Source organism: Eptatretus burgeri, chromosome 6 (genome assembly GCF_056783735.1).
Source record: "Eptatretus burgeri isolate ZD-2024b chromosome 6, Ebu_testis_v1, whole genome shotgun sequence".
NCBI lineage: Eukaryota > Metazoa > Chordata > Myxini > Myxiniformes > Myxinidae > Eptatretus > Eptatretus burgeri.
This window is the reverse complement of record NC_140966.1, coordinates 63,222,067-63,248,288: the sequence shown is the minus strand read 5'-3', so window position 1 is coordinate 63,248,288 and position 26,222 is coordinate 63,222,067. Positions and strand designations below refer to the sequence as shown.

The 26,222-nt window shown below is 41.3% G+C and overlaps 1 protein-coding gene across 2 annotated transcripts in view; it reads left to right on the top strand.

Annotated features, from left to right (window-relative positions):
- Positions 1 to 26,222, top strand: part of LOC147024937 (uncharacterized) — a 228,452-nt gene that overhangs the window by 36,072 nt on the left and 166,158 nt on the right. The window lies entirely within an intron of this gene.

Here is a 26,222-nt window from a genome sequence, read left to right as displayed (position 1 = left end):
GTGAGGTCAAACATCCAAAACATTCGATTTTTGATGGTTTAGTACAGAATCATCGTAGAAACTTCTGGTTTGCGTCGCTACCTTCTCTCGATACAGCTTTTATGAGACAAGGTCAGAGGTCAAGTTGACAATTTCGTAAGTACCAGTCTATGACTGCTTGTTTTTTTTTTTTGTTCGTTTGTTTGTTCGTTTGTTTGTTTGTTTGTAGGCACTATAACTCGAGAACAGAAGAAGCTACCAATGTTAAATTAGAGCACGTGATTCAGGAAGGTGATGGCGAGTGCTGATTAGATTTTGATCAAAATCGGTCAAAGGTCAAGGTCACAGTGAGGTCAAATATTCGATTTTTGATGGTTTGGTCCAGATAACTCGAGAACGGAAGAATCTACCAATGTCAAATTACATCCCGTGATTGAGGAGGGTGGTGGCAAGTGCTGATTAGATTTTGGTCGAAATCCGTCAAAGGTCAAGGTCACAGTGAGGTCAAATATTCGATTTTTGATGGTTTGGTACAGATAACTCGAGAACGGAAGAAGCCACCAATGTCAAATTACACCACGTGATTCAGGAAGGTGATGGCTAGTGCTGATTAGATGTTGGTCAAAATCGGTCAAAGGTCAAGGTCACAGTGAGGTCAAATATTCGATTTTTGATGGTTTGATCCAGATAACTCGAGAACGGAAGAAGCCACCAATGTCAAATTACACCACGTGATTCAGGAGGGTGATGGCTAGTGCTGATTAGATTTTGGTCAAAATTGGTCAACGGTCAAGGTCACAGTGATGTCAAACATCCCAAAAATGATAACTCGAGAACGGAAGAAGCTACCAATGTCAAATTACACCAGGTGATTCAGGAGGGTGGTGGCGAGCACTGATTAGGTTTTGGTCAAAATCAGTCAAAGGTCAAGGTCACTGTGAGGTCAAACATCCACAACATTCGATTTTTGATGGTTTGGTGCAGAGTCATCGTAGAAACTTCTAGTTTGCTTCGCTACCTTCTCAAGAGACAGCTTTTTTTACACAAGGTCAGAGGTCAAGTTGACGATTTCGTAAGTACCAGTCGATGACTGCTTGTTTGTTCGTTTGTTTGTTTGTCGGCACGATAACTCGAGAACGGAAGAAGCTACCAATGTCAAATTACACCACGTGATTCAGGAGGGTGATGGCTAGTGCTGATTAGATTTTGGTCAAAATCGGTCAAAGGTCAAGGTCACAGTGAGATCAAATATTCGATTTTTGATGGTTTGGTCCAGATAACTCGAGAACGGAAGAAGCCACCAATGTCAAATTACACCACATGATTCAGGAGGGTGATGGCTAGTGCTGATTAGATTTCGGTCAAAATTGGTCAACGGTCAAGGTCACAGTGAGGTCAAACATTCGATTTTTGATGGTGTGGTACAGAATCATCGTAGAAACTTCTGGTTTGCGTCGCTACCTTCTCTAGAGACAGCTTTTATTAGACAAGGTCAGAGGTCAAGTTGACGATTTTGTAAGTACCAGTCTATGACTGCTTGTTTGTTTGTTTGTTTGTCGGCACGATAACTCAAGAACGGAAGAAGCTAGCAATGTCAAATTAAACCATGTGATTCCGGAGGGTTATGGCAAGTGCAGATTAGATTTTGGTCGAAATCGGTCAAAGGTCAAGGTCACAGTGAGGTCAAATATCAGATTTTTTATGGTTTGGTACAGATAACTTGAGAACGGAAGAAGCTTCCAATGTCAAATTACACCAAGTGATTCAGGAGGGTGATGGCTAGTGCTGATTATATTTTGGTCAAAATCGGTCAAAGGTCTAGGTCACAGTGAGGTCAAACATCCAAAAAATTACAACTCGAGAATGGAAGAAGCAACTAATGTCAAATTACACCACGTGATTCAGGAGGGTGGTGGCTCGCACTGATTAGATTTTGGTCAAAATCCGTCTAAGGTCAAGGTCACGGTGAGGTCAAACATCCAAAACATTCAATTTTTGATGGTTTGGTACAGAATCATCGTAGAAACTTCCAGTTTGCGTCGCTACCTTCTCGAGAGACAGCTTTTATTCGACAAGGTCAGAAGTCAAGTTGACGATTTCGTAAGTACCAGTCTATGACTGCTTGTTTGTTTGTTAGTTTGTTTGTTTGTAGGCACGATAACTCGGGAATGGAAGAAGCTATCAATGTCAAATTACAGCACGTGATTCAGGAGGTTGATGCCTAGCGCTGATTAGATTTTGGTCAAAATCGGTCAAAGTTCAAGGTCACAGTGAGGTCAAACATCCAAAAAATGATAACTCGAGAACGGAAGAATCTACCAATGTCAAATTACACCACGTGATTGAGGAGGGTGGTGGCAAGTGCTGATTAGATTTTGGTCGAAATCCGTCAAAGGTCAAGGTCACAGTGAGGTCAAATATTCGATTTTTGATGGTTTGGTACAGATAACTCGAGAACGGAAGAAGCTATCAATGTCAAATTGCACCACGTGATTCAGGAGGTTGATGCCTAGCGCTGATTAGATTTTGGTCAAAATTGGTCAAAGGTCAAGGTCACAGTGAGGTCAAACATCCAAAACATTCGATTTTTGATGGTTTGGTACAGAATCATCGTAGAAACTTCTGGTTTGCGTCGCTGCCTTCTCCAGAGACAGCTTTTATTGGACAACGTCAGAGGTCAAGTTGACGATTTCGTAAGGACGAGTCTATGACTGCTTGTTTGTTTGTTTGTTACTTACGAAATCTAAAGATTTCGTCAGTATATTGATGACTTCCGCTTCTGTTTGCTTGTTTGTGTGTTTGTTTGTAGGCAAGATATCTCGAGAACGGAAGAAGTGACCCATGTCAAATTACACCACGTGATTCAGGAGGGTGATGGCAAGTGCTGATTAGATTTTGGTCGAAATCGGTCAAAGGTCAAGGTCACAGTGCGGTCAAACATCCAAAACATTCGATTTTTGATGGTTTGGTTCAGAATCATCGTAGAGATTTCTGGTTTGCGTCGCTACCTTCTCTCGAGACAGCTTTTATGAGACAAGGTCAGTGGTCAAGTTGACGATTTCGTAATTACCAGTCTATGACTGCTTGTTTGTTTGTTTGTACGCACGATAACTCGAGAAAGGTAGTGGCTACCAATGTCAAATTACACCACGTGATTCAGGAGGGTGATGGCGAGTGCTGATTAGATTTTGGTCAAAATCGGTCAAAGGTCAAGGTCACAGTCAGGTCAAATATTCGATTTTTCATGGTTTGCTACAGATAACTCGAGAACGGAAGAAGCCACCAATGTCAAATTACACCATGTGATTCAGGAGGGTACTGGCTTGTGCTGATTATATTTTGGTCAAAATTGGTCAAAGGACAAGGTCACAGTGAGGTCAGACATCCAAATATTCGATTTTTGATGGTTTGGTGCAGAATCATCGTGGAAACTTCTGGTTTGCTTCGCTACCTTCTCGAGAGACAGCTTTTATTAGACAAGGTCAGAGGTCGAGTTGACGATTTCGTGAGTACCACTCTATGACTGCTTGTTACTTCCGAAACATAAAGATTTCGTCAGTATATTGATGCCTTCCGTTTGTTTGTTTGTTACTGACGAAATCTTTCGATTTCGTAAGTATATTGATGACTTCCGTTTCTGTTTGTTTGTTTGTTTGTCGGCATGATAACTCGAGAACGGAAGAATCTACCAATGTCAAATTACATCAAGTGATTCAGGAGGGTGATGCCTAGCGCCGATTAGATTTTGGTCAAAATTGGTCAAAGCTCAAGGCCACAGTGAGGTGAAACATCAAAAAAAAAATTATAACTCGAGAACGGAAAAAGCTACCAATGTCAAATTACGAAACGTGATGCAGGAGCGTGACAGCTAGTGCTGATTAGATTTTGGTCAAAATCGGTCAATGGTCAAGGTCACAGTGAGGTCCAACATCCAAAAAAAAGTTATAACTCGATAACGGAAGAAGCAAGCAATGTCAAATTACATCACGTGATTCAGGAGGGTGATGGCAAGCGCCGATTAGATTTGCGTCAAAATCAGTCAAAGGTCAAGGTCACAGTGAGGTCAAACATCAAAAAAAATTAAAACTCAAGAACGGAAGAAGCTACCAATGTCAAATTACACCACGTGATTCAGGAGGGTGGTGGCTAGCGCTGATTAGATTTTGGTCAAAATCGGTCAAAGGTCAAGGACACAGTGAGGTCAAACATTCGATTTTTGATGGTTTGGTACAGAATCGTCGTAGAAACTTCTGGTTTGCATCGCGACCTTCTCTCGAGACAGCTTTTATGAGACAAGGTCAGAGGTCAAGTTGACGATTTCGTAAGTACCAGTCTATGACTGCTTGTGACTGAAGAAATCTAAAGATGTCGTAAGTATATTGATGACTTCCGTTTCTGTTTGTTACTTACGAAATCTCAAGATTTCGAACGTATATTGATGCCTTCCGTTTCTGTTTGTTTGTTTGTTTGTTTGTTTGTTTGTAGGCACGATAACTCGAGAAAGGAAGAAGCCACCAATGTCAAATTACACCACGTGATTCAGGAGGGTGATGTCTAGCGCTGATTATATTTTGGTCAAAATCGGTCAAAGGTCAAGGTCACAGTGAGGTCAAACATCCAAAAAATGACAACTCGCGAATGGAAGAAGCAGCCAATGTCAAATTAGACCACATGATTCAGGAGGGTGGTGGCTAGCACTGATTAGATTTTGGTCAAAATCCGTCAAAGGTCAAGGTCACGGTGAGGTCAAACATCCAAAACATTCGATTTTTGATGGTTTGGTACAGAATCATCGTAGAAACTTCCAGTTTGCGTCGCTACCTTCTCGAGAGACAGCTTTTATTCGACAAGGTCAGAAGGCAAGTTGACGATTTTGTAAGTACCAGTCTATGACTGCTTGTTTGTTTGTTAGTTTGTTTGTTTGTAGGCACGATAACTCGAGAACGGAAGAAGCTATCAGTCAAATTACACCACTTGATTCAGGAGGGTGATGCCTAGCGCTGATTAGATTTTGGTCAAAATCGGTCAAAGGTCAATGTCACAGTGAGGCAAACATGCAAAAAATGATAACTCGAGAACGGAAGAATCTACCAATGTCAAATTACACCACGTGATTGAGGAGGGTGGTGGCAAGTGCTGATTAGATTTTGGTCGAAATCCGTCAAAGGTCAAGGTCACAGTGAGGTCAAATATTATATTTTTGATGGTTTGGTACAGATAACTTGAGAACGGAAGAAGCTACCGATGTCAAATTACACCACGTGATTCAGGAGTGTCATGCCTAGCGCTGATTAGATTTTGGTCAAAATCGGTCAAAGGTCAAGGTCACAGTGAGCTCAAACATCAAAAACATTCGATTTTTGATGGTTTGGTACAGAATCATCGTAGAAACTTCTGGTTTGCGTCGCTACCTTCTCCAGAGACAGCTTTAATTGGACAACGTCAGAGGTCAAGTTGACGATTTCGTAAGGACCAGTCTATGACTGCTTGTTTGTTTGTTTGTTACTTACGAAATCTAAAGATTTAGTCAGTATATTGATGACTTCCGTTTCTGTTTGTTTGTTTGTTTGTTTGTAGGAACAATAACTCGAGAACGGAAGAAGCTAACAATGTCAAATTACACCACGTGATTCAGGAGGGTGATGGCTCGTGCTGATTAGATTTTGGTCAAAATCGGTCAAAGGTCAAGGTCACAGTGAGGTCAAACATCCAAAAAATGATAACTCGAGAACGGAAGAAGCTACCAATGTCAAATTACACCAGGTGATTCAGGAGGGTGGTGGCTCGCACTGTTTAGATTTTGGTCAAAATCCGTCAAAGGTCAAGGTTACGGTGAGGTCAAACATCCAAAACATTCGATTTTTGATGGTTTGGTACAGAATCATCGTAGAAACTTCCAGTTTGCATCGCTACCTTCTCGAGAGACAGATTTTATTCGACAAGGTCAGAAGTCAAGTTGACGATTTCGTAAGTACCAGTCTATGACTGCCTGGTTGTTTGTTAGTTTGTTTGTTTGTAGGCACGATAACTCGAGAATGGAAGAAGCTATCAATGTCAAATTACACCACGTGATTCAGGAGGGTGATGCCTAGCGCTGATTAGATTTTGGTCAAAATCGGTCAAAGTTCAAGGTCACAGTGAGGTCAAACATCCAAAAACGATAACTCGAGAACGGAAGAATCTACCAATGTCAAATTACATCCCGTGATTGAGGAGGGTGGTGGCAAGTGCTGATTAGATTTTGGTCGAAATCCGTCAAAGGTCAAGGTCACAGTGAGGTCAAATATTCGATTTTTGATGGTTTGGTGCAGATAACTCGAGAACGGAAGAAGCCACCAATGTCAAATTACACCAGGTGATTCAGGAAGGTGATGGCTAGTGCTGATTAGATGTTGGTCAAAATCGGTCAAAGGTCAAGGTCACAGTGAGGTCAAATATTCGATTTTTGATGGTTTGATCCAGATAACTCGAGAACGGAAGAAGCCACCAATGTCAAATTACACCACCTGATTCAGGAGGGTGATGGCTAGTGCTGATTAGATTTCGGTGAAAATTGGTCAATGGTCAAGGTCACAGTGAGGTCAAACATTCGATTTTTGATGGTTTGGTACAGAATCATCGTAGCAACTTTTGGTTTGCGTCGCTACCTTCTCTAGAGACAGCTTTTATTAGACAAGGTCAGAGGTCAAGTTGACGATTTCGTAAGTACCAGTCTATGACTGCTTGTTTGTTTGTTTGTTTGTCGGCACGATAACTCAAGAATGGAAGAAGCTAGCAATGTCAAATTAAACCATGTGATTCCGGAGGGTTATGGCAAGTGCAGATTAGATTTTGGTCGAAATCGGTCAAAGGTCAAGGTCACAGTGACGTCAAATATCAGATTTTTGATGGTTCGGTACAGATAACTCGAGAACGGAAGAAGCTTCCAATGTCAATTACAGCAAGTGATTCAGGAGGGTGATGGCGAGTGCTGATTATATTTTGGTCAAAATCGGTCAAAGGTCAAGGTCACAGTGAGGTCAAACATCCAAAAAATGACAACTCGAGAATGGAAGAAGCAACCAATGTCAAATTACACCACGTGATTCAGGAGGGTGATGGCTCGCACTGATTAGATTTTGGTCAAAATCCGTCAAAGGTCAAGGTCACGGTGAGGTCAAACATCCAAAACTTTCGATTTTTGATGGTTTGGTACAGAATCATCGTAGAAACTTCCAGTTTGCATCGCTACCTTCTCGAGAGACACATTTTATTCGACAAGGTCAGAAGTCAAGTTGACGATTTCGTAAGTACCAGTCTATGACTGCTTGTTTGTTTGTTAGTTTGTTTGTTTGTAGGCACGATAACTCGAGAATGGAAAAATCTATCAATGTCAAATTACACCACGTGATTCATGAGGGTGATGCCTAGCGCTGATTAGATTTTGGTCAAAATCGGTCAAAGTTCAAGGTCACAGTGAGGTCAAACATCCAAAAATGATAACTCGAGAAAGGAAGAATCTACCAATGTCAAATTACACCACGTGATTGAGGAGGGTGGTGGCAAGTGCTGAATAGATTTTGGTCGAAATCCGTCAAAGGTCAAGGTCACAGTGAGGTCAAATATTCGATTTTTGATGGTTTGGTACAGATAACTCGAGAACGGAAGAAGCTACCAATGTCAAATTACACCACGTGATTCAGGAGGGTGATGGCAAGTGCTGATTAGATTTTGGTCGAAATCGGTCAAAGGTCAAGGTCACAGTGCGGTCAAACATCCAAAACATTCGATTTTTGATGGTTTGGTTCAGAATCATCGTAGAGATTTCTGGTTTGCGTCGCTACCTTCTCTCGAGACAGCTTTTATGAGACAAGGTCAGTGGTCAAGTTGACGATTTCGTAATTACCAGTCTATGACTGCTTGTTTGTTTGTTTGTACGCACGATAACTCGAGAACGGTAGTGGCTACCAATGTCAAATTACACCACGTGATTCAGGAGGGTGATGGCGAGTGCTGATTAGATTTTGGTCAAAATCGGTCAAAGGTCAAGGTCACAGTCAGGTCAAATATTCGATTTTTGATGGTTTGCTACAGATAACTCGAGAACGGAAGAAGCCACCAATGTCAAATTACACCACGTGATTCAGGAGGGTACTGGCTTGTGCTGATTATATTTTGGTCAAAATTGGTCAAAGGACAAGGTCACAGTGAGGTCAGACATCCAAAAATTCGATTTTTGATGGTTTGGTGCAGAATCATCGTGGAAACTTCTGGTTTGCGTCGCTACCTTCTCTCGAGACAGCTTTTATGAGACAACGTCAGTGGTCAAGTTGACGATTTCGTAATTACCAGTCTATGACTGCTTGTTTGTTTGTTTGTACGCACGATAACTCGAGAACGGTAGTGGCTACCAATGTCAAATTACACCACGTGATTCAGGAGGGTGATGGCGAGTGCTGATTAGATTTTGGTCAAAATCGGTCAAAGGTCAAGGTCACAGTCAGGTCAAATATTCGATTTTTGATGGTTTGCTACAGATAACTCGAGAACGGAAGAAGCCACCAATGTCAAATTACACCACGTGATTCAGGAGGGTACTGGCTTGTGCTGATTATATTTTGGTCAAAATTGGTCAAAGGACAAGGTCACAGTGAGGTCAGACATCCAAAAATTCGATTTTTGATGGTTTGGTGCAGAATCATCGTGGAAACTTCTGGTTTGTTTCGCTACCTTCTCGAGAGACAGCTTTTATTAGACAAGGTCATAGGTCAAGTTGACGATTTCGTAAGTATCAGTCTATGACTGCTTTTTTGTTTGTTTGTAGGCAGGATAACTCGAGAACGGAAGAAGCTTCCAATGTCAAATTATACCAGGTGATTCAGGAGTGTGATGGCTTGCGTTGATTAAATTTTGGTTAAAATCGGTCAAAGGTCAAGGTCACAGTGCGGTCAAACATCCAAAACATTTGATTTTTGATGGTTTTGTACAGAATCATTGTAGAAACTTCTGGTTTGCGTCGCTGCCTTCTTTCGAGAAAGCTTTTATTAGACAAGGTCCGCGGTCAAGTTGCCGATTTCGTAAGTACCAGTCTATGACTGCTTGTTTGTTTGTTTGTTTGTAGGCACGATAACTCGAGAACGGAAGAAGCTACCAATGTAAATTTACACCACGTGATTCAGGAAAGTGATGGCTAGTGCTGCTTAGATTTTGGTCAAAATCGGTCAAAGGTCAAGGTCACAGTGAGGTCAAATATTCGATTTTTGATGGTTTGGTACAGATAACTCGAGAACGGAAGAAGCTACCAATGTCAAATTACACCACGTGATTCAGGAGTGTCATGCCTAGCGCTGATTAGATTTTGGTCAAAATCGGTCAAAGGTCAAGGTCACAGTGAGCTCAAACATCAAAAACATTCGATTTTTGATGGTTTGGTACAGAATCATCGTAGAAACTTCTGGTTTGCGTCGCTACCTTCTCCAGAGACAGCTTTAATTGGACAACGTCAGAGGTCAAGTTGACGATTTCGTAAGGACCAGTCTATGACTGCTTGTTTGTTTGTTTGTTACTTACGAAATCTAAAGATTTAGTCAGTATATTGATGACTTCCGTTTCTGTTTGTTTGTTTGTTTGTTTGTAGGCACAATAACTCGAGAACGGAAGAAGCTAACAATGTCAAATTACACCACGTGATTCAGGAGGGTGATGGCTCGTGCTGATTAGATTTTGGTCAAAATCGGTCAAAGGTCAAGGTCACAGTGAGGTCAAACATCCAAAAATGATAACTCGAGAACGGAAGAAGCTACCAATGTCAAATTACACCAGGTGATTCAGGAGGGTGGTGGCTCGCACTGTTTAGATTTTGGTCAAAATCCGTCAAAGGTCAAGGTTACGGTGAGGTCAAACATCCAAAACATTCGATTTTTGATGGTTTGGTACAGAATCATCGTAGAAACTTCCAGTTTGCATCGCTACCTTCTCGAGAGACAGATTTTATTCGACAAGGTCAGAAGTCAAGTTGACGATTTCGTAAGTACCAGTCTATGACTGCCTGGTTGTTTGTTAGTTTGTTTGTTTGTAGGCACGATAACTCGAGAATGGAAGAAGCTATCAATGTCAAATTACACCACGTGATTCAGGAGGGTGATGCCTAGCGCTGATTAGATTTTGGTCAAAATCGGTCAAAGTTCAAGGTCACAGTGAGGTCAAACATCCAAAAACGATAACTCGAGAACGGAAGAATCTACCAATGTCAAATTACATCCCGTGATTGAGGAGGGTGGTGGCAAGTGCTGATTAGATTTTGGTCGAAATCCGTCAAAGGTCAAGGTCACAGTGAGGTCAAATATTCGATTTTTGATGGTTTGGTGCAGATAACTCGAGAACGGAAGAAGCCACCAATGTCAAATTACACCAGGTGATTCAGGAAGGTGATGGCTAGTGCTGATTAGATGTTGGTCAAAATCGGTCAAAGGTCAAGGTCACAGTGAGGTCAAATATTCGATTTTTGATGGTTTGATCCAGATAACTCGAGAACGGAAGAAGCCACCAATGTCAAATTACACCACGTGATTCAGGAGGGTGATGGCTAGTGCTGATTAGATTTCGGTGAAAATTGGTCAATGGTCAAGGTCACAGTGAGGTCAAACATTCGATTTTTGATGGTTTGGTACAGAATCATCGTAGCAACTTTTGGTTTGCGTCGCTACCTTCTCTAGAGACAGCTTTTATTAGACAAGGTCAGAGGTCAAGTTGACGATTTCGTAAGTACCAGTCTATGACTGCTTGTTTGTTTGTTTGTTTGTCGGCACGATAACTCAAGAATGGAAGAAGCTAGCAATGTCAAATTAAACCATGTGATTCCGGAGGGTTATGGCAAGTGCAGATTAGATTTTGGTCGAAATCGGTCAAAGGTCAAGGTCACAGTGACGTCAAATATCAGATTTTTGATGGTTCGGTACAGATAACTCGAGAACGGAAGAAGCTTCCAATGTCAATTACAGCAAGTGATTCAGGAGGGTGATGGCGAGTGCTGATTATATTTTGGTCAAAATCGGTCAAAGGTCAAGGTCACAGTGAGGTCAAACATCCAAAAAATGACAACTCGAGAATGGAAGAAGCAACCAATGTCAAATTACACCACGTGATTCAGGAGGGTGGTGGCTCGCACTGATTAGATTTTGGTCAAAATCCGTCAAAGGTCAAGGTCACGGTGAGGTCAAACATCCAAAACTTTCGATTTTTGATGGTTTGGTACAGAATCATCGTAGAAACTTCCAGTTTGCATCGCTACCTTCTCGAGAGACACATTTTATTCGACAAGGTCAGAAGTCAAGTTGACGATTTCGTAAGTACCAGTCTATGACTGCTTGTTTGTTTGTTAGTTTGTTTGTTTGTAGGCACGATAACTCGAGAATGGAAAAATCTATCAATGTCAAATTACACCACGTGATTCATGAGGGTGATGCCTAGCGCTGATTAGATTTTGGTCAAAATCGGTCAAAGTTCAAGGTCACAGTGAGGTCAAACATCCAAAAAATGATAACTCGAGAACGGAAGAATCTACCAATGTCAAATTACACCACGTGATTGAGGAGGGTGGTGGCAAGTGCTGAATAGATTTTGGTCGAAATCCGTCAAAGGTCAAGGTCACAGTGAGGTCAAATATTCGATTTTTGATGGTTTGGTACAGATAACTCGAGAACGGAAGAAGCTACCAATGTCAAATTACACCACGTGATTCAGGAGGGTGATGGCAAGTGCTGATTAGATTTTGGTCGAAATCGGTCAAAGGTCAAGGTCACAGTGCGGTCAAACATCCAAAACATTCGATTTTTGATGATTTGGTTCAGAATCATCGTAGAGATTTCTGGTTTGCGTCGCTACCTTCTCTCGAGACAGCTTTTATGAGACAAGGTCAGTGGTCAAGTTGACGATTTCGTAATTACCAGTCTATGACTGCTTGTTTGTTTGTTTGTACGCACGATAACTCGAGAACGGTAGTGGCTACCAATGTCAAATTACACCACGTGATTCAGGAGGGTGATGGCGAGTGCTGATTAGATTTTGGTCAAAATCGGTCAAAGGTCAAGGTCACAGTCAGGTCAAATATTCGATTTTTGATGGTTTGCTACAGATAACTCGAGAACGGAAGAAGCCACCAATGTCAAATTACACCACGTGATTCAGGAGGGTACTGGCTTGTGCTGATTATATTTTGGTCAAAATTGGTCAAAGGACAAGGTCACAGTGAGGTCAGACATCCAAAAATTCGATTTTTGATGGTTTGGTGCAGAATCATCGTGGAAACTTCTGGTTTGTTTCGCTACCTTCTCGAGAGACAGCTTTTATTAGACAAGGTCATAGGTCAAGTTGACGATTTCGTAAGTATCAGTCTATGACTGCTTTTTTGTTTGTTTGTGGGCAGGATAACTCGAGAACGGAAGAAGCTTCCAATGTCAAATTATACCAGGTGATTCAGGAGTGTGATGGCTTGCGTTGATTAAATTTTGGTTAAAATCGGTCAAAGGTCAAGGTCACAGTGCGGTCAAACATCCAAAACATTTGATTTTTGATGGTTTTGTACAGAATCATCGTAGAAACTTCTGGTTTGCGTCGCTGCCTTCTTTCGAGAAAGCTTTTATTAGACAAGGTCCGCGGTCAAGTTGCCGATTTCGTAAGTACCAGTCTATGACTGCTTGTTTGTTTGTTTGTTTGTAGGCACGATAACTCGAGAACGGAAGAAGCTACCAATGTAAATTTACACCACGTGATTCAGGAAAGTGATGGCTAGTGCTGCTTAGATTTTGGTCAAAATCGGTCAAAGGTCAAGGTCACAGTGAGGTCAAATATTCGATTTTTGATGGTTTGGTACAGATAACTCGAGAACGGAAGAAGCTACCAATGTCAAATTACACCAGGTGATTCAGGAGGGTGACGGCTAGTGCTGATTACATTTTGGTCAAAATTGGTCAACGGTCAAGGTCACAGTGAGGTCAAACATTCGATTTTTCATGGTTTGGTACACATAACTCGAGAACGGAAGAAGCTACCAATGTCAAATTTCATCACGTGATTCAGGAGGGTGGTGGCTCGTGCTTATTATATTTTGGTAAAAATCGGTCAAAGGTCAAGGTCACAGTGAGGTCAAACATCCAAAACCTTCGATTTTTGATGGTTTGGTACAGAATAAATGTGGAAACTTCTGGTTTGCGTCGCTACCTTCTCTGGAGACAGCTTTTCTTAGACTATTTCGTAAGTACCAGTCTATGACTGCTTATTACTTACGAAATCTAAAGATTTCTTAAGTATATTGATGCCTTCCGTTTCTGTTTGTTTGTTTGTTTGTAGGCACGATAACTCAAGAACGGAAGAAGCGACCAATGTCAAATTACATCACGTGATTCAGGAGCGTGCTTGCAAGTGCTGATTAGATTTTGGTTAAAATCGGTCAAAGGTCAAGGTCACAGTGAGGTCAAACTTCCAAAACCTTCGATTTTTGATCGTTTGGTGCAGATAACTCTAGAGCGGAAGAAGCTACCAGTGTCAAATTACACCACGTGATTCAGGAGGGTACTGGCTTGTGCTGATTATATTTTGGTCAAAATTGGTCAAAGGACAAGGTCACAGTGAGGTCAGACATCCAAAAATTCGATTTTTGATGGTTTGGTGCAGAATCATCGTGGAAACTTCTGGTTTGCTTCGCTACCTTCTCGAGAGACAGCTTTTATTAGACAAGGTCAGAGGTCGAGTTGACGATTTCGTGAGTACCACTCTATGACTGCTTGTTACTTCCGAAACATAAAGATTTCGTCAGTATATTGATGCCTTCCGTTTGTTTGTTTGTTACTGACGAAATCTTTCGATTTCGTAAGTATATTGATGACTTCCGTTTCTGTTTGTTTGTTTGTTTGTCGGCATGATAACTCGAGAACGGAAGAATCTACCAATGTCAAATTACATCAAGTGATTCAGGAGGGTGATGTCTAGCGCTGATTATATTTTGGTCAAAATCGGTCAAAGGTCAAGGTCACAGTGAGGTGAAACATCAAAAAAAAATTATAACTCGAGAACGGAAAAAGCTACCAATGTCAAATTACGAAACGTGATGCAGGAGCGTGACAGCTAGTGCTGATTAGATTTTGGTCAAAATCGGTCAATGGTCAAGGTCACAGTGAGGTCCAACATCCAAAAAAAAGTTATAACTCGAGAACGGAAGAAGCAAGCAATGTCAAATTACATCACGTGATTCAGGAGGGTGATGGCAAGCGCCGGTTGGATTTGCGTCAAAATCAGTCAAAGGTCAAGGTCACAGTGAGGTCAAACATCAAAAAAATTATAACTCAAGAACGGAAGAAGCTACCAATGTCAAATTACACCACGTGATTCAGGAGGGTGGTGGCTAGCGCTGATTAGATTTTGGTCAAAATCGGTCAAAGGTCAAGGACACAGTGAGGTCAAACATTCGATTTTTGATGGTTTGGTACAGAATCGTCGTAGAAACTTCTGGTTTGCATCGCGACCTTCTCTCGAGACAGCTTTTATGAGGCAAGGTCAGAGGTCAAGTTGACGATTTCGTAAGTACCAGTCTATGACTGCTTGTGACTGAAGAAATCTAAAGATGTCGTAAGTATATTGATGACTTCCGTTTCTGTTTGTTACTTACGAAATCTCAAGATTTCGAACGTATATTGATGCCTTCCGTTTCTGTTTGTTTCTTTGTTTGTTTGTTTGTTTGTAGGCACGATAACTCGAGAACGGAAGAAGCCACCAATGTCAAATTACACCACGTGATTCAGGAGGGTGATGTCTAGCGCTGATTATATTTTGGTCAAAATCGGTCAAAGGTCAAGGTCACAGTGAGGTCAAACATCCAAAAAATGACAACTCGCGAATGGAAGAAGCAACCAATGTCAAATTAGACCACATGATTCAGGAGGGTGGTGGCTAGCACTGATTAGATTTTGGTCAAAATCCATCAAATGTCAAGGTCACGGTGAGGTCAAACATCCAAAACATTCGATTTTTGATGGTTTGGTACAGAATCATCGTAGAAACTTCCAGTTTGCGTCGCTACCTTCTCGAGAGACAGCTTTTATTCGACAAGGTCAGAAGGCAAGTTGACGATTTCGTAAGTACCAGTCTATGACTGCTTGTTTGTTTGTTAGTTTGTTTGTTTGTTGGCACGATAACTCGAGAACGGAAGAAGCTATCAGTCAAATTACACCACTTGATTCAGGAGGGTGATGCCTAGCGCTGATTAGATTTTGGTCAAAATCAGTCAAAGGTCAATGTCACAGTGAGGTCAAACATGCAAAAAATGATAACTCGAGAACGGAAGAACCTACCAATGTCAAATTACACCACGTGATTGAGCAGGGTGGTGGCAAGTGCTGATTAGATTTTGGTCGAAATCCGTCAAAGGTCAAGGTCACAGTGAGGTCAAATATTATATTTTTGATGGTTTGGTACAGATAACTTGAGAACGGAAGAAGCTACCGATGTCAAATTACACCACGTGATTCAGGAGTGTCATGCCTAGCGCTGATTAGATTTTGGTCAAAATCGGTCAAAGGTCAAGGTCACAGTGAGCTCAAACATCCAAAACATTCGATTTTTGAAGGTTTGGTACAGAATCATCGTAGAAACTTCTGGTTTGCGTCGCTACCTTCTCCAGAGACAGCATTTATTGGACAACGTCAGAGGTCAAGTTGACGATTTCGTAAGGACGAGTCTATGACTACTTGTTTGTTTGTTTATTACTTCCGAAATCTAAAGATTTCGTCAGTACATTGATGACTTCCGTTTCTGTTTGCTTGTTACTTACGAATTCTGAAGATTTCGTGAGTATATTGATGACTTCCGTTTCTGTTCGTTTGTTTGTTTGTTTGTTTGTTACTTACGAAATCTAAAGTTTTCTTTAGTATATTGATGACTTCCGCTTCTGTTTGCTTGTTTGTTTGTTTGTTTGTAGGCAAGATATCTCGAGAACGGAAGAAGCGACCAATGTCAAATTACAGCACGTGATTCAGGAGGGTGTGATGGCAAGTGCTGATTAGATTTTGGTCGAAATCGTTCAAAGGTCAAGGTCACAGTGAGGTCAAATATTCGATTTTGGATAGTTTGGAACAGATAACTCGAGAACGGAAGAAGCTTCCAATGTCAAATTATACCAGGTGATTCAGGAGGGTGATGGCTTGCGTTGATTAAATTTTGGTTAAAATCGGTCAAAGGTCAAGGTCACAGTGCGGTCAAACATCCAAAACATTTGATTTTTGATGGTTTTGTACAGAATCATCGTAGAAACTTCTGGTTTGCGTCGCTGCCTTCTTTCGAGAAAGCTTTTATTAGACAAGGTCCGCGGTCAAGTTGCCGATTTCGTAAGTACCAGTCTATGACTGCTTGTTTGTTTGTTTGTTTGTAGGCACGATATCTCGAGAACGGAAGAAGCGACCAATGTCAAATTACAGCACGTGATTCAGGAAAGTGATGGCTAGTGCTGCTTAGATTTTGGTCAAAATCGGTCAAAGGTCAAGGTCACAGTGAGGTCAAATATTCGATTTTTGATGGTTTGGTACAGATAACTCGAGAACGGTAGAAGCTACCAATGTCAAATTACACCAGGTGATTCAGGAGGGTGATGGCTAGTGCTGATTACATTTTGGTCAAAATTGGTCAACGGTCAAGGTCACAGTGAGGTCAAACATTCGATTTTTCATGGTTTGGTACACATAACTCGAGAACGGAAGAAGCTACCAATGTAAATTTACACCACATGATTCAGAAAAGTGATGGCTAGTGCTGCTTAGATTTTGGTCAAAATCGGTCAAAGGTCAAGGTCACAGTGAGGTCAAATATTCGATTTTTGATGGTTTGGTACAGATAACTCGAGAACGGAAGAAGCTACCAATGTCAAATTACACCAGGTGATTCAGGAGGGTGATGGCTAGTGCTGATTACATTTTGGTCAAAATTGGTCAACGGTCAAGGTCACAGTGAGGTCAAACATTCGATTTTTCATGGTTTGGTACACATAACTCGAGAACGGAAGAAGCTACCAATGTCAAATTTCATCACGTGATTCAGGAGGGTGGTGGCTCGTGCTTATTATATTTTGGTAAAAATCGGTCAAAGGTCAAGGTCACAGTGAGGTCAAACATCCAAAACCTTCGATTTTTGATGGTTTGGTACAGAATAAATGTGGAAACTTCTGGTTTTGCGTCGCTACCTTCTCTGGAGACAGCTTTTCTTAGACTATTTCGTAAGTACCAGTCTATGACTGCTTATTACTTACGAAATCTAAAGATTTCTTAAGTATATTGATGCCTTCCGTTTCTGTTTGTTTGTTTGTTTGTAGGCACGATAACTCAAGAACGGAAGAAGCGACCAATGTCAAATTACATCACGTGATTCAGGAGCGTGCTTGCAAGTGCTGATTAGATTTCGGTGAAAATTGGTCAATGGTCAAGGTCACAGTGAGGTCAAATATTCGATTTTTGATGGTTTGGTACAGATAACTCGAGAACGGAAGAAGCCACCAATGTCAAATTACACCACGTGATTCAGGAGGGTGATGGCTAGTGCTGATTAGATTTCGGTGAAAATTGGTCAATGGTCAAGGTCACAGTGAGGTCAAACATTCGATTTTTGATGGTTTGGTACAGAATCATCGTAGCAACTTTTGGTTTGCGTCGCTACCTTCTCTAGAGACAGCTTTTATTAGACAAGGTCAGAGGTCAAGTTGACGATTTCGTAAGTACCAGTCTATGACTGCTTGTTTGTTTGTTTGTTTGTCGGCACGATAACTCAAGAATGGAAGAAGCTAGCAATGTCAAATTAAACCATGTGATTCCGGAGGGTTATGGCAAGTGCAGATTAGATTTTGGTCGAAATCGGTCAAAGGTCAAGGTCACAGTGACGTCAAATATCAGATTTTTGATGGTTCGGTACAGATAACTCGAGAACGGAAGAAGCTTCCAATGTCAATTACAGCAAGTGATTCAGGAGGGTGATGGCGAGTGCTGATTATATTTTGGTCAAAATCGGTCAAAGGTCAAGGTCACAGTGAGGTCAAACATCCAAAAAATGACAACTCGAGAATGGAAGAAGCAACCAATGTCAAATTACACCACGTGATTCAGGAGGGTGGTGGCTCGCACTGATTAGATTTTGGTCAAAATCCGTCAAAGGTCAAGGTCACGGTGAGGTCAAACATCCAAAACTTTCGATTTTTGATGGTTTGGTACAGAATCATCGTAGAAACTTCCAGTTTGCATCGCTACCTTCTCGAGAGACACATTTTATTCGACAAGGTCAGAAGTCAAGTTGACGATTTCGTAAGTACCAGTCTATGACTGCTTGTTTGTTTGTTAGTTTGTTTGTTTGTAGGCACGATAACTCGAGAATGGAAAAATCTATCAATGTCAAATTACACCACGTGATTCATGAGGGTGATGCCTAGCGCTGATTAGATTTTGGTCAAAATCGGTCAAAGTTCAAGGTCACAGTGAGGTCAAACATCCAAAAAATGATAACTCGAGAACGGAAGAATCTACCAATGTCAAATTACACCACGTGATTGAGGAGGGTGGTGGCAAGTGCTGAATAGATTTTGGTCGAAATCCGTCAAAGGTCAAGGTCACAGTGAGGTCAAATATTCGATTTTTGATGGTTTGGTACAGATAACTCGAGAACGGAAGAAGCTACCAATGTCAAATTACACCACGTGATTCAGGAGGGTGATGGCAAGTGCTGATTAGATTTTGGTCGAAATCGGTCAAAGGTCAAGGTCACAGTGCGGTCAAACATCCAAAACATTCGATTTTTGATGATTTGGTTCAGAATCATCGTAGAGATTTCTGGTTTGCGTCGCTACCTTCTCTCGAGACAGCTTTTATGAGACAAGGTCAGTGGTCAAGTTGACGATTTCGTAATTACCAGTCTATGACTGCTTGTTTGTTTGTTTGTACGCACGATAACTCGAGAACGGTAGTGGCTACCAATGTCAAATTACACCACGTGATTCAGGAGGGTGATGGCGAGTGCTGATTAGATTTTGGTCAAAATCGGTCAAAGGTCAAGGTCACAGTCAGGTCAAATATTCGATTTTTGATGGTTTGCTACAGATAACTCGAGAACGGAAGAAGCCACCAATGTCAAATTACACCACGTGATTCAGGAGGGTACTGGCTTGTGCTGATTATATTTTGGTCAAAATTGGTCAAAGGACAAGGTCACAGTGAGGTCAGACATCCAAAAATTCGATTTTTGATGGTTTGGTGCAGAATCATCGTGGAAACTTCTGGTTTGTTTCGCTACCTTCTCGAGAGACAGCTTTTATTAGACAAGGTCATAGGTCAAGTTGACGATTTCGTAAGTATCAGTCTATGACTGCTTTTTTGTTTGTTTGTGGGCAGGATAACTCGAGAACGGAAGAAGCTTCCAATGTCAAATTATACCAGGTGATTCAGGAGTGTGATGGCTTGCGTTGATTAAATTTTGGTTAAAATCGGTCAAAGGTCATGGTCACAGTGCGGTCAAACATCCAAAACATTTGATTTTTGATGGTTTTGTACAGAATCATCGTAGAAACTTCTGGTTTGCGTCGCTGCCTTCTTTCGAGAAAGCTTTTATTAGACAAGGTCCGCGGTCAAGTTGCCGATTTCGTAAGTACCAGTCTATGACTGCTTGTTTGTTTGTTTGTTTGTAGGCACGATAACTCGAGAACGGAAGAAGCTACCAATGTAAATTTACACCACGTGATTCAGGAAAGTGATGGCTAGTGCTGCTTAGATTTTGGTCAAAATCGGTCAAAGGTCAAGGTCACAGTGAGGTCAAATATTCGATTTTTGATGGTTTGGTACAGATAACTCGAGAACGGAAGAAGCTACCAATGTCAAATTACACCAGGTGATTCAGGAGGGTGACGGCTAGTGCTGATTACATTTTGGTCAAAATTGATCAACGGTCAAGGTCACAGTGAGGTCAAACATTCGATTTTTCATGGTTTGGTACACATAACTCGAGAACGGAAGAAGCTACCAATGTCAAATTTCATCACGTGATTCAGGAGGGTGGTGGCTCGTGCTTATTATATTTTGGTAAAAATCGGTCAAAGGTCAAGGTCACAGTGAGGTCAAACATCCAAAACCTTCGATTTTTGATGGTTTGGTACAGAATAAATGTGGAAACTTCTGGTTTGCGTCGCTACCTTCTCTGGAGACAGCTTTTCTTAGACTATTTCGTAAGTACCAGTCTATGACTGCTTATTACTTACGAAATCTAAAGATTTCTTAAGTATATTGATGCCTTCCGTTTCTGTTTGTTTGTTTGTTTGTAGGCACGATAACTCAAGAACGGAAGAAGCGACCAATGTCAAATTACATCACGTGATTCAGGAGCGTGCTTGCAAGTGCTGATTAGATTTTGGTTAAAATCGGTCAAAGGTCAAGGTCACAGTGAGGTCAAACTTCCAAAACCTTCGATTTTTGATCGTTTGGTGCAGATAACTCTAGAGCGGAAGAAGCTACCAGTGTCAAATTACACCACGTGATTCAGGAGGGTACTGGCTTGTGCTGATTATATTTTGGTCAAAATTGGTCAAAGGACAAGGTCACAGTGAGGTCAGACATCCAAAAATTCGATTTTTGATGGTTTGGTGCAGAATCATCGTGGAAACTTCTGGTTTGCTTCGCTACCTTCTCGAGAGACAGCTTTTATTAGACAAGGTCAGAGGTCGAGTTGACGATTTCGTGAGTACCACTCTATGACTGCTTGTTACTTCCGAAACATAAAGATTTCGTCAGTATATTGATGCCTTCCGTTTGTTTGTTTGTTACTGACGAAATCTTTCGATTTCGTAAGTATATTGATGACTTCCGTTTCTGTTTGTTTGTTTGTTTGTCGGCATGATAACTCGAGAACGGAAGAATCTACCAATGTCAAATTACATCAAGTGATTCAGGAGGGTGATGTCTAGCGCTGATTATATTTTGGTCAAAATCGGTCAAAGGTCAAGGTCACAGTGAGGTGAAACATCAAAAAAAAAATTATAACTCGAGAACGGAAAAAGCTACCAATGTCAAATTACGAAACGTGATGCAGGAGCGTGACAGCTAGTGCTGATTAGATTTTGGTCAAAATCGGTCAATGGTCAAGGTCACAGTGAGGTCAAACATCCAAAAAAAAGTTATAACTCGAGAACGGAAGAAGCAAGCAATGTCAAATTACATCACGTGATTCAGGAGGGTGATGGCAAGCGCCGGTTGGATTTGCGTCAAAATCAGTCAAAGGTCAAGGTCACAGTGAGGTCAAACATCAAAAAAAAATTATAACTCAAGAACGGAAGAAGCTACCAATGTCAAATTACACCACGTGATTCAGGAGGGTGGTGGCTAGCGCTGATTAGATTTTGGTCAAAATCGGTCAAAGGTCAAGGACACAGTGAGGTCAAACATTCGATTTTTGATGGTTTGGTACAGAATCGTCGTAGAAACTTCTGGTTTGCATCGCGACCTTCTCTCGAGACAGCTTTTATGAGGCAAGGTCAGAGGTCAAGTTGACGATTTCGTAAGTACCAGTCTATGACTGCTTGTGACTGAAGAAATCTAAAGATGTCGTAAGTATATTGATGACTTCCGTTTCTGTTTGTTACTTACGAAATCTCAAGATTTCGAACGTATATTGATGCCTTCCGTTTCTGTTTGTTTCTTTGTTTGTTTGTTTGTTTGTAGGCACGATAACTCGAGAACGGAAGAAGCCACCAATGTCAAATTACACCACGTGATTCAGGAGGGTGATGTCTAGCGCTGATTATATTTTGGTCAAAATCGGTCAAAGGTCAAGGTCACAGTGAGGTCAAACATCCAAAAAATGACAACTCGCGAATGGAAGAAGCAACCAATGTCAAATTAGACCACATGATTCAGGAGGGTGGTGGCTAGCACTGATTAGATTTTGGTCAAAATCCATCAAATGTCAAGGTCACGGTGAGGTCAAACATCCAAAACATTCGATTTTTGATGGTTTGGTACAGAATCATCGTAGAAACTTCCAGTTTGCGTCGCTACCTTCTCGAGAGACAGCTTTTATTCGACAAGGTCAGAAGGCAAGTTGACGATTTCGTAAGTACCAGTCTATGACTGCTTGTTTGTTTGTTAGTTTGTTTGTTTGTTGGCACGATAACTCGAGAACGGAAGAAGCTATCAGTCAAATTACACCACTTGATTCAGGAGGGTGATGCCTAGCGCTGATTAGATTTTGGTCAAAATCAGTCAAAGGTCAATGTCACAGTGAGGTCAAACATGCAAAAATGATAACTCGAGAACGGAAGAACCTACCAATGTCAAATTACACCACGTGATTGAGCAGGGTGGTGGCAAGTGCTGATTAGATTTTGGTCGAAATCCGTCAAAGGTCAAGGTCACAGTGAGGTCAAATATTATATTTTTGATGGTTTGGTACAGATAACTTGAGAACGGAAGAAGCTACCGATGTCAAATTACACCACGTGATTCAGGAGTGTCATGCCTAGCGCTGATTAGATTTTGGTCAAAATCGGTCAAAGGTCAAGGTCACAGTGAGCTCAAACATCCAAAACATTCGATTTTTGAAGGTTTGGTACAGAATCATCGTAGAAACTTCTGGTTTGCGTCGCTACCTTCTCCAGAGACAGCATTTATTGGACAACGTCAGAGGTCAAGTTGACGATTTCGTAAGGACGAGTCTATGACTACTTGTTTGTTTGTTTATTACTTCCGAAATCTAAAGATTTCGTCAGTACATTGATGACTTCCGTTTCTGTTTGCTTGTTACTTACGAATTCTGAAGATTTCGTGAGTATATTGATGACTTCCGTTTCTGTTCGTTTGTTTGTTTGTTTGTTTGTTACTTACGAAATCTAAAGTTTTCTTTAGTATATTGATGACTTCCGCTTCTGTTTGCTTGTTTGTTTGTTTGTTTGTAGGCAAGATATCTCGAGAACGGAAGAAGCGACCAATGTCAAATTACAGCACGTGATTCAGGAGGGTGTGATGGCAAGTGCTGATTAGATTTTGGTCGAAATCGTTCAAAGGTCAAGGTCACAGTGAGGTCAAATATTCGATTTTGGATAGTTTGGAACAGATAACTCGAGAACGGAAGAAGCTTCCAATGTCAAATTATACCAGGTGATTCAGGAGGGTGATGGCTTGCGTTGATTAAATTTTGGTTAAAATCGGTCAAAGGTCAAGGTCACAGTGCGGTCAAACATCCAAAACATTTGATTTTTGATGGTTTTGTACAGAATCATCGTAGAAACTTCTGGTTTGCGTCGCTGCCTTCTTTCGAGAAAGCTTTTATTAGACAAGGTCCGCGGTCAAGTTGCCGATTTCGTAAGTACCAGTCTATGACTGCTTGTTTGTTTGTTTGTTTGTAGGCACGATATCTCGAGAACGGAAGAAGCGACCAATGTCAAATTACAGCACGTGATTCAGGAAAGTGATGGCTAGTGCTGCTTAGATTTTGGTCAAAATCGGTCAAAGGTCAAGGTCACAGTGAGGTCAAATATTCGATTTTTGATGGTTTGGTACAGATAACTCGAGAACGGTAGAAGCTACCAATGTCAAATTACACCAGGTGATTCAGGAGGGTGATGGCTAGTGCTGATTACATTTTGGTCAAAATTGGTCAACGGTCAAGGTCACAGTGAGGTCAAACATTCGATTTTTCATGGTTTGGTACACATAACTCGAGAACGGAAGAAGCTACCAATGTAAATTTACACCACATGATTCAGAAAAGTGATGGCTAGTGCTGCTTAGATTTTGGTCAAAATCGGTCAAAGGTCAAGGTCACAGTGAGGTCAAATATTCGATTTTTGATGGTTTGGTACAGATAACTCGAGAACGGAAGAAGCTACCAATGTCAAATTACACCAGGTGATTCAGGAGGGTGATGGCTAGTGCTGATTACATTTTGGTCAAAATTGGTCAACGGTCAAGGTCACAGTGAGGTCAAACATTCGATTTTTCATGGTTTGGTACACATAACTCGAGAACGGAAGAAGCTACCAATGTCAAATTTCATCACGTGATTCAGGAGGGTGGTGGCTCGTGCTTATTATATTTTGGTAAAAATCGGTCAAAGGTCAAGGTCACAGTGAGGTCAAACATCCAAAACCTTCGATTTTTGATGGTTTGGTACAGAATAAATGTGGAAACTTCTGGTTTGCGTCGCTACCTTCTCTGGAGACAGCTTTTCTTAGACTATTTCGTAAGTACCAGTCTATGACTGCTTATTACTTACGAAATCTAAAGATTTCTTAAGTATATTGATGCCTTCCGTTTCTGTTTGTTTGTTTGTTTGTAGGCACGATAACTCAAGAACGGAAGAAGCGACCAATGTCAAATTACATCACGTGATTCAGGAGCGTGCTTGCAAGTGCTGATTAGATTTCGGTGAAAATTGGTCAATGGTCAAGGTCACAGTGAGGTCAAATATTCGATTTTTGATGGTTTGGTACAGATAACTCGAGAACGGAAGAAGCCACCAATGTCAAATTACACCACGTGATTCAGGAGGGTGATGGCTAGTGCTGATTAGATTTCGGTGAAAATTGGTCAATGGTCAAGGTCACAGTGAGGTCAAACATTCGATTTTTGATGGTTTGGTACAGAATCATCGTAGCAACTTTTGGTTTGCGTCGCTACCTTCTCTAGAGACAGCTTTTATTAGACAAGGTCAGAGGTCAAGTTGACGATTTCGTAAGTACCAGTCTATGACTGCTTGTTTGTTTGTTTGTTTGTCGGCACGATAACTCAAGAATGGAAGAAGCTAGCAATGTCAAATTAAACCATGTGATTCCGGAGGGTTATGGCAAGTGCAGATTAGATTTTGGTCGAAATCGGTCAAAGGTCAAGGTCACAGTGACGTCAAATATCAGATTTTTGATGGTTCGGTACAGATAACTCGAGAACGGAAGAAGCTTCCAATGTCAATTACAGCAAGTGATTCAGGAGGGTGATGGCGAGTGCTGATTATATTTTGGTCAAAATCGGTCAAAGGTCAAGGTCACAGTGAGGTCAAACATCCAAAAATGACAACTCGAGAATGGAAGAAGCAACCAATGTCAAATTACACCACGTGATTCAGGAGGGTGGTGGCTCGCACTGATTAGATTTTGGTCAAAATCCGTCAAAGGTCAAGGTCACGGTGAGGTCAAACATCCAAAACTTTCGATTTTTGATGGTTTGGTACAGAATCATCGTAGAAACTTCCAGTTTGCATCGCTACCTTCTCGAGAGACACATTTTATTCGACAAGGTCAGAAGTCAAGTTGACGATTTCGTAAGTACCAGTCTATGACTGCTTGTTTGTTTGTTAGTTTGTTTGTTTGTAGGCACGATAACTCGAGAATGGAAAAATCTATCAATGTCAAATTACACCACGTGATTCATGAGGGTGATGCCTAGCGCTGATTAGATTTTGGTCAAAATCGGTCAAAGTTCAAGGTCACAGTGAGGTCAAACATCCAAAAAATGATAACTCGAGAACGGAAGAATCTACCAATGTCAAATTACACCACGTGATTGAGGAGGGTGGTGGCAAGTGCTGAATAGATTTTGGTCGAAATCCGTCAAAGGTCAAGGTCACAGTGAGGTCAAATATTCGATTTTTGATGGTTTGGTACAGATAACTCGAGAACGGAAGAAGCTACCAATGTCAAATTACACCACGTGATTCAGGAGGGTGATGGCAAGTGCTGATTAGATTTTGGTCGAAATCGGTCAAAGGTCAAGGTCACAGTGCGGTCAAACATCCAAAACATTCGATTTTTGATGATTTGGTTCAGAATCATCGTAGAGATTTCTGGTTTGCGTCGCTACCTTCTCTCGAGACAGCTTTTATGAGACAAGGTCAGTGGTCAAGTTGACGATTTCGTAATTACCAGTCTATGACTGCTTGTTTGTTTGTTTGTACGCACGATAACTCGAGAACGGTAGTGGCTACCAATGTCAAATTACACCACGTGATTCAGGAGGGTGATGGCGAGTGCTGATTAGATTTTGGTCAAAATCGGTCAAAGGTCAAGGTCACAGTCAGGTCAAATATTCGATTTTTGATGGTTTGCTACAGATAACTCGAGAACGGAAGAAGCCACCAATGTCAAATTACACCACGTGATTCAGGAGGGTACTGGCTTGTGCTGATTATATTTTGGTCAAAATTGGTCAAAGGACAAGGTCACAGTGAGGTCAGACATCCAAAAATTCGATTTTTGATGGTTTGGT